The following is a 9,863-nucleotide window of genomic DNA, read 5'->3' on the forward strand; positions in this document are numbered from 1 at the left end:
GCCTGCAGGTGCACAGAGTGCAAGGATTGAGGCTTGGGTGCCTCCACCTAGATTTCAGAGGATATATAGAAAAGCTTGGATGTCCAGACAGAAGCCTGCTGCAAGGGCAGAAGCCTCATGGAGAACCTCTACTAGGGCAGTATGAAGGAGAAATGTTGAGTTGGAGCCTCCACAAAGAGTCCCCACTGGGGCACTGCTTAGTGGAGCTGCACAAAGAGAGCCTCCATCCTCCAGATCCCAGAATGTTAGAGCCACCAACAGCTCGCACCATGTGCCTGGAAAAGCCACAGTCAATGCCAGCCTGTGACAGCAACCATGGGGGCTGAACCCTGCAAAGTCACAGGGGCAGAGCTGCCCAAGGCCTAGGGAGAGCACTCCTCACACCAGTGTGACCTGCATGTGAGACATGGAGTCAAAAGAGATTATTTTGGAGCTTTAAGATTTAATGACTTCCCTGCTGGGTTTTGGACTTGCATGGGGCCTGTAGTTCCTTTCTTTTGGCAGATTTCTCCCTTTTGAAATGGGAATGTTTACCCAATGCTGGTATCCTCATTGTACCTTAGAAGTAAATAATGCTTTTTTATTTTTTAGGCTCATAGGTGGAAGGAACTTGCCTCGTCTCAGATGAGACTTTGAACTTTGGAATTTTGAGTTAATATTAGAATGAGTTAAGACTTTGGGGGACTGTTGGGGAGGCATGATTGTATTTTGAAATGTGAGAAGGAAATAAGATTGGGGGGAGTTCCAGGGGTGGAATTATATGGTTTAGATCTGTGTCCCCACCCAAATCTCATGTTGAATTGTAATCCCCAAAGTTGGAGGTGGGGCCTGGTGGGAGGTGATTGGATCATGGGGTCAGACTTCCCCCTTGGTGCTGTCCTCAAGACAGTGAGTGAGATCTCATGAGACCTGGTTGTTTAAAAGTGTGTAGCACCGCCCCTTTCTCTGTTGCTCCTGCTTCTGCCATGTAAAACATACGTTCACCCACTTTGCCTTCCACCATAATTGTAAATTTCCTGAGGCCTCCCCAGAAGCTAATCAGATGCCAGCATCATGTTTCCTGTACAGCCTGCAGATCTGTGAGCCAACAAAACCTCTTTTCTTTATAGATAACCTAGTCTCGGGTGTTGTTTTATAGCAACGTGAGAACAGCCTGATAGTTTTCAAATGGAATTCTTAAGCCCAACCCCAAATCATTTAAACTAGAATCTCTGGGTCCCAGGCAACGATATTTTTAAAACCCGCAGGTGACTCTAACAGGACAGCCAGAATGGATACCCATGAGGCTGATGAATAGTAAGACCCTTCAGTTCTGTTTTTCTAACTTAGGTCCCAACTCTCCCAGGATCAGAAGCCATTCTTTTCTCCCTTACTGGGATCCATTCTGGGGGGTGGCTAGTTTCTCTGTCTCATAAGGCTGTCCCAAAAGCCTTGATTAATTTCCTGGAACTTTCTGACTGTCTCAACTGTCCTGCAGTCCCTGAACTGACCATTCCCAGCATCTCATTCTACCACCAAGAAGTATTGAAACCCCATCCCCCTCTCCTGTGGTACATGTAGGTTGGAAACTTCTACCAGAAGCTGCAAAGAGCAGGGAACATGACAGAAGACAGCTGTGTCTACTGAAAGACTATCTTCTCCTCAGCCTCGTTGAATTGAACGCTTGCCCTGTCTGACTTTAATAAGGTTAATTCTAATCTATGGTTTTTCCGGAGGTGAGAGAATCTCCCCTTTCTGAACATGACTCACTGGCTTCTATTTCAGCGCCCAAAGAAGAGTGATAATGTCTCACTCAGCAGGTACCCGAGAGAAGCTTTGGCCTTATGAGCCCCATGTTCTTCACCCTTTTCTATGCCTCCTGTCACCTCTATTTCTACAACAGGAGAGTTTCATGCAGCACTCTAAGATACAACTAACAATAAAAGTAATTTATATCACTTACTACTTTCCAGATGCCAGGCTCTGCATAAAGTGTTTACATGCTTCATTTCATTTATTCTTCACAAGTCCCCACATGAGATGGTATTATAGTTATTATCATCATCATTCCCATTTTATAAATGAGGAATCTGTGTTGACTGTACTGCCTGTTCCTCTTCCTTAGCACTGGTCCCCACAGTCCACCCATTATCTGAATAATGTCTGTTTTCCTACTACTCTGTATGCTTGGCAAGAGCAGAGGCCACATCTGGATTGGCTGACCACTTAATCCCCAAACTGGCGGAGCAGAGCCAGAACTGAGACACGAGCAGGCTGGCCCCCAGGGCCTTGTGTGCTCACCCTCTGCTCTCATGGAAGGTGAGTCTGCAAAGCTGAGAAGTGGATTCCTGGGAGGTGGGAAGGCCCTTGGGGTATGTATGGGTCAGGAAGGCAGTGGAAGAGGGAGTTTTAGGAGGAAAAGCAGTCATCGGCACCACGTGCTGCCAACACACCAAGGCTTCACCCACATAGAGCTTACCTAGTGCCAATGAGGGTCATTTTGGTGGAGCTGTAGGGCCAGAAGACATATGGGGCAAGTGGAATGTGTGAAAGGTAAGGGTCAGAGTGAATGTGTGTGAACAACTCACTGGAGTTGAGGGGCGGTTTTTATTTTATTTTCCACGAGAGACACAGAACCAGACGGGAAGGATCCAGTTGAGCATAAGAGATTGAGTGTCCCAGGGATAAAGGGCATAGTGGGTTCTGCAGGGGTCCTTAGAGGGAAGAGAGGACTGGGCCAGGCTTGATGGCTCATGCCTGTAATCCCAGCACTTTGGGAGGCCTAGGCGAGCAGATCACCTGAAGTCAAAAGTTTGAGGCCAGCCTGGTCAACATGGCAAAACCTCATCTTTACTAAAAGTACAAACATTAGCTGGACGTGGTGGCAGGAGCTGTAATCCCAGCTACTCAGGAGGCTTAGGCAGGAGAATTGCTTGAACCCGGGAGGCAGAGGTTGCAGCGAGTTGAGATTGTGCCACTGCGCTCAAGCCTGGGCGACAAGAGCGAGACTCTGTCTCATAAAAAAAAAAAAAGAAGGCTGTCACTGGGGACAGATAAACCTCCTCTACCATAATCGAAGGGCAGGCAGGAAAGTGAACCTGGCCGCACAGGTCCAGATGGGCAGTCCCTGAAGGGAGGTGAGGCCGGACCTGTACTGACCTCTTTGCACCCAGCAGCACATTACACCCTGAAAATGTGTCCACCTCCTAGCTCCACTTCCCAGGTGAACAGGAGCTTCAAAAGTTAGGTAATTTTCAGATGCTGGGAAGGGGGGCTGAAGAGAGGTTGGTGATATACTCTGGTTCTGTGTCCCCACCCAAATCTCATCTTGAGTTGTACTCCAAATTATAATCCCCATGTGTTGGGGGAGGGACCTCGTGGGAGGTCATTGAATCATGGAGATGGTTACCCTCATGCTATTCTCGTGATAGTGAGTGAGTCCTCATGGGATCCAATAGTTTTATAAGGGGCTTTTCCTCCTTTTTGCTCGGTACTCCTCCTTCCTGCTGCCATGTGAAGAAGGACGTGTTTGCTTGTTTGCTTCCCCTTCTGCCATGATTGTAAATTCCTGAGGCCTCCCTAACCCTGTGGAACAGAGAGTCAATTAAACCTCTTCCCTTTGTAAATTACCCAGTCTCAGGCAATTCTTTATAGCAGCATGAGAACAGACTAATACAGTTGGTCAATGGGTACAAACATACAGTTAGATAGAAGGAATAAGTTCTAGTGTTCGATGGCACAGTAGGGTGACTATAATTATCAATAATGTATTCTATATTTCAAAATAGCTAGTATAAAAGATTAGAAATGTTCCCAGCGCATCATTTCACGCATGATGAAGTTCATGATGAACTTCTTCTCATGAAGTCGCAGCTTTTTTCTGGCACTAGATAAGCTCAAAGTTTCCTTCTGGCCCTTACGTCCTCATACCCGCTGACCTTGAGTCTGACTTTGGACAGGACAGTAGAAGGTCTGCTCCCAGGAGGAGAGGATGCATGTGGGACAACTATTCAGAGGAGAACCAGACAGCCCTTACACCAAGTGGTTGGGAGAGCTGTCCTGGGCTGTCTCCTGTTTCCCACCACCTCAGGGATACCGGGGATTCAATGGGGAAGGGGAGAGGTTGTAAGCAGGGGACAAAGGAGAGAATGAGGGTGAAGGAGGTGAGAAAGCAAAGAAACTATCTTCTTAAGGCAAAAATAGGTCCCTTTAACACAGAAAACAGCTGAGGGATGTGGCTGGGACTTACTAGTTTTCATCTCCTTTCCCTCCCCACAAAACTGGACCATGGGATGCCTTCCCTCCTGGCAGTGCCAGAAGCTGGAATCTCTCCACGTGGTTTTCTGCTCAGGGTCGACCATAGACCAGAAGTAAATGCTCAACCTTTGAAGAACATTCCTTTCTATGTTCGTTTCTGGCATTTCGCAGTTTCCTAGCACTTTCAAGTTCACTATTGTGTTGAATCCCTCAAAATGCTCTGAAACAGACAGGCCAAAATTATCACCTTCATTTTACAGTCTTTATAGGATGTCTACTTTCTTTATCTTTATTTCATCTTACCATTTAACTTTGTGTCCTTTTTCTTACAGTACAGAAATTGGAATTGAAAAGAGGAGAGGTTCCATTTGTCTATCACATGCTACCTCCTGCTGCTGGGAGATCACGTGCATCAGTACTGGGAGGAGCGGTTGGGGGTGGTGCTGTGCCAGGTCAAGGGAATGGAAGAAGGGAAATTCAAAATTCATTTGTTGAAGTCCTAACACCCAGTCCCTAAGAATGTGACCTTATTTGGAAAGAGTCTTTTCATAGGTAATCAAGTTAAAGTGAGGTCAGTAGGGTGGGCCCTAACCCAATATGACTGGTGTCCTTATAAAAAGGAGAAATTTGGATACAGAGCTATACATAGAGGGAAGATGATGTGAGGAGACACAAGGAGAAAATGGCCATCTACAAGCCAAGGAGATCCTTCCTTCACTGCCCTCAGAAGGAACCAATCCTATCAACACCTTGATTTCATACTTCTAGCCTCCAGAGCTAGAAGATAATACAGTTCTGTTGTTTAAGTCACCTAGTGTGAGGTATTTTGTTATAGCAGCCCTAGCAAACTAATACACTCCTCAAAATCACCTCTGAGATGGAAAATAAGCCAGCTCTCTAAGGCTCTTGCCAAGACAACATAAGACATTAAAATCAGGCTTATATGTTTCAGGTGGAAGAAACCATGTGCGATGAGAGATGAAGGTACCTGTAGGTAACTTGAGAGGGAGGGAAAGTCTGTATATGAAAGATGAAATTACTGAGGAATTTGACCTTTACCCAGAGTACAGTGAGAAGGCACTGAAGGTTCCCGGAGCCGAGGAGGGACAAGAGCCATGCATTAGGCAATAAATCTCAGAGCAATGGGCCGTGGAAGCAGGAGAAGGAGAAAACCAGATAAGCTGCAGAATCGAAGGGTGATGCAAAATTCCAATGTAGACGGAGAGGCAGCACAAGTGAATATAAGGCAAAATAATGAGAAGACAGCTCCCAAAGCACTTCCCTGATCTCTCTTTTCTCTTAATTTACTAAATGAACATTATCAGAGATGTCATTCATTTCAACATTTGTTGAGCGTCTACTATGAGCCAGACAGTATTCTGGTGTTGAGAAGACAACAGTGAATAAAACAGATCAAAGCCCCGGCCCTCAAAGAGCTGATATTCTATCAGGGAGAGACAGATGAAGAATAAAAAACAGTACGCACATTATCTACTACAAAAGAAGGTTAAGTCGTATGGAGTAAAAAGAGCAGAATAAGGAGGATAGTGCAGCTGTAAACAGGGGATCAGGACAGCGCTCACTGAGAGAGTAGATGTAAGCAGACACTTGGAGATGAGGGAGAGATGCCTGCAGCCCACTTGGTGTGCATGATCTTCATTCTCTCTTTCATGCACTAACAGATCATGTTGTGGCCATGACTTCATTCCTTCAGTAAATGGTTCATTAACCAAAAGGGAATGAAGCATAGTGATCCCGACCATTAAAAAAAAGAGCAGGGCCCGGGTGCGGTGGCTCGCGCCTGTAATCCCAGCACTTTGGGAGGCCAAGGTGGGCGGATCACGAGGTCAAGAGATCAAGACCATCCTAGCCAACATGGTGAAACCCCATCTCTACTAAAACCACAACAATTAGCTGGGCGTGGTGGTGCACACCTGTAGTCCCAGCTACTTGGAAGGCTGAGGCAGGAGAATGGCTTGAACCCGGGAGGCAAAGGTTACAGTGAGCCGAGATCACACCATTGCACACCAGCCCAGGCAACAGTGCGAGACTCTGTATAAAAAAAAGAGAAAGAAAGAAAGAAGAAAGAAAGAAGAAAGAAAGAAAGAAAGAAAGAAAGAAAGAAAGAAAGAAAGAAAGAAAGAAAGAAAAGAAAGAGAAAGAGAGAGAGAGAAAGAAAGAAAGAGAAAAGAAAGAACAAAGCAGAGGCAGAGCTTTGCTTGTTCACTCTGCCTCATCTAGCGTTATTTGAGTACTCAGTAAATATGTGTTGAAGCAATTAATTCATCCAAAATCGGTAACTTAGTTTATGAGAACAAAGACACCCCCATAACTTCCCACTTCCCTGAAAGTACCAAACTTGATACAATTTATCAAGGAAGCAAGATTGAAAGATTTATTGAGAGTAAACATACCACTGAAAATATGCCCAGAACACCATTTCATTTTTGCACTTTTCCTCCCAGCCCTTGTCTGTATGCATAAGTTAGGTATGATTTCGTGTATTGTAATCACAAACATATGATTTGAGGCTTCAGTGTTTTCCACTTATCATCATGTTGTAAGCATTTTTCTTTGGTATTTCATAGCCTTTATAACTATCATTGATAATACATACATGGGGTCGAATTCTCACGAACCGCCAGATAAACCAATGTTGTTGGTAAGATCTATGAATTCCTGGAGGCAAAGTGTCACGTGGGCCCCATAGCTCAGCGGTTAGACCACTGGTCTTGTAAGCCAGGGATCGCGAGTTCAATCCTCGGTGGGCCTCCTGTTAACTCACTTTTATTTTAATCCATAGCATTTAAATACAGAATAGAGTCCAATGGAAAACGTGATTTCCGAAAATGTTACTCCTTGCAGAGTTAAACATTAGTTCTGAAATGCAAATGATGACCATCCTTAACGTGCTTTAGAAGTGACCCAGAAGAGAAAATCCTAGTCCTCCAACAAGAAGCAGGCAAGGGCAGGAGGAGGGGGAAACTGGCCCGGCAGCCCCAGTATTACCTGGACCTGCAGGCCAGAGTACCGGAAATGGAGGCTCCATGGGCTTGTACGCAAAGCCCTGCACACAGACACCATCCCTTCAATTAAAACCAGGTGGAGGCGGCGGCCTTGGCCGTCAACTCGGCTGCTGGCTACGGGCCGAGGCGGCGCTGCGCCTGCAGTTACGGCGCTTGGCCGGCGGGCGGCGCTGTGGCACCGCTCCCCATCGCCTCCCCGGAGGCCGGCGGCTGCGCTTCTCCACGCCCTGCCGGGGCCGAGAGCGTGGCCAGCGTGTCCCGAACGCTAGCCGTTTCTGTGGCTGACACGTGGCAGCCCAGGCCCCACAGCCCGGCCTGGCTCCAAGGCCCTGCCCCTTCCGAGGCTACTCCCAAAAATAGTCCCGGGTTGCTTGGGAAACCAGTGTTTGCAGCCTTTCCGACTCTCCGTGTTTTCCCTGAATTCCTCAATGCCGCGTGACTACAGAGTCACCAGAGGAAAGTGCCAAGATCCTTTTTTCTGAACACATGAATTTTTCCAACCCAGGATTTCTTTTCCCGGATCTGAGGGCCAGAGCTTGATAAACGTCTGTGTGTAAGGACGCCACAAGCCGCGTGTGGCCGCTGGGTGCTTGAAATGTGGCTATCCAAATGGCGATGTCCTCAAAGAGTAAAATACACATGCGAGTTAAAAGACTTGGAACCGAAACAGGATGTAAGCCATCTCACTAGTAATTTTTGAATTGATTCCATGTTGAAATAATATTTTGGATATATTGGATTATATAAAATGTAGTATAATTAAAATAATTATAAAAATAATTGTATAATTACAATTAACTGTATCAATTTTTTTAATGTGTCTGCTGGAAAATTTTAGGTTACATTTGTGGCTCCCGTCTGCAGCTCTCATTTATCTTTCTGTTAGATGGTGCAGGTTAGGGACCCAGAGTCCTCTGACCTTGCGTTTAAGTTAATTCTTAATCTGGCTCCCACTAAGTAAACTGTAATAGCCAGAGAAAGTCTCTTTCATCTCTGGGTCTCCCCGGAGTCAGTACTGTGCCTGACAAGCAGTAAGCACAGCCTTCGTTGAGATGAAATTAAATGTCTCCCCAACAAGCTCTACAAAGCAAGGGAATGTATTTCCTTTTTTTTTCTTTTTCTTTATTGTTGTTGTTTTTTTTTTTTGAAAGGGAGTCTCCCTCTGTGGCCCAGGGTTGATTGCAGTGGCGTGATTTCAGCTCACTGCAACCTCCACCTCCCAGGTTCAAGCAATTCTCTTGCCTCAGCCTCCCAATTAGCTGGGATTACAGGTGCCCGTCACCACGCCCAGCTAATTTTTTGCATTTTTAGTAGACGAGATTTTGCCATGTTGGCCAGGCTGGTCTCGAACGCCTGGCTTCAAATGATCCACCCGCCACGGCCTCCTAAGATGCAGAGATTACAGGTGTGAACCACTACAGGGAATGTGTTTCTTAAACTGAGTTCGCTTTCGGGAGTGATGCAACTGTAAGACTTTCTGTTTTGGCTTGCAATATTTTAGATCTAGGGAAATACACTCAACACCCTCATATTTTGTTAATTATTTTGGCCCTCTGTGGTCAGGATATCTACTGCTAGCAATGCTGTGGAGGTGAAGTGTTCACGGTGCCTTGAGGACGTAGGACCCACTGATGCAAGAAAAATACCCATATTATCGCAAAAGTATTAGCCCTTGACTAACACACTGAATGCCTTTTGGCAAAGCCATTTGGGATCCTTGAATACCTTAGTACCAGGACTACTCACTCTGAGTTACTTGGTCATCAAGTAACAAAGTAGTAAGAAAGAGAAGTTTTTGAAGCGCTCTAATCCCATCTCCCTCCAGTCATTGCCAGTCGTCATCATTCCTCTCCCTTCCCCTGACACCAGCTGATCTCTAGAAAGAGCAAGTACCTGCATGTGTGTATTTTTCAACTTTCCGAACTTTTCAACACCTTAGGCTGTAAGGAAGAGGAATGTATTTTGGCTTTTCTGTGTCCTAGAGGTTGTTTTCTAACAGTCCTAGACCCTTTCAGGAAGACTCACCAGCATCACCAGGCATCCTTCCAGAAAATAAAGCCATTTGCTAGAGAAAAACACTCTGCCTCTCCCCTACCTTTCCAACATTTGAGAGGTCCCATTCAGTTTCCCATTCTAGACCCACGTGCTACCCTCCAATGCAAAACCAGTGTTTCAAATGCCTTGAATTTGGTGTGTGTGGTCCTTTAAGTTGATACATGAATTTGGAGCACTTTCCCCCCAGCTCAAACACTTCCAGTTCAGACTGTATTTTTGCCACATGTATTTGAAGAAAGACCATATGAGCAAAGAAAGCAGAGTGGCTCAAACATTTAGTCCAGAGGTTAGATCCAATCTCCTCGAACTGGCCTGGGGTTTTCAGCTCTTTCAACAAAATGACCTGGGTTAATCCCCTCCACCTTTAAGTTACTGTCTTCATCAGAGAAGAAGCTAAAAGTGTGAAATATCAAGTTGGTTAGACGCCGAAGTTCATTTCGATTCTAGAGAGTATTCATAAGCACTGCAAAAGTAGGCAAGGAAAAATAAAACTATGAAAATCAGGCGAAGGAGGAAGACTTAAAGATGATCAAAAAAATGATCTGC

The sequence above is a fragment of the Hylobates moloch genome, unplaced genomic scaffold, assembly GCF_009828535.3.
Source record: "Hylobates moloch isolate HMO894 unplaced genomic scaffold, HMol_V3 SCAFFOLD_18, whole genome shotgun sequence".
In the NCBI taxonomy this organism is placed as follows: Eukaryota; Metazoa; Chordata; class Mammalia; order Primates; family Hylobatidae; genus Hylobates; species Hylobates moloch.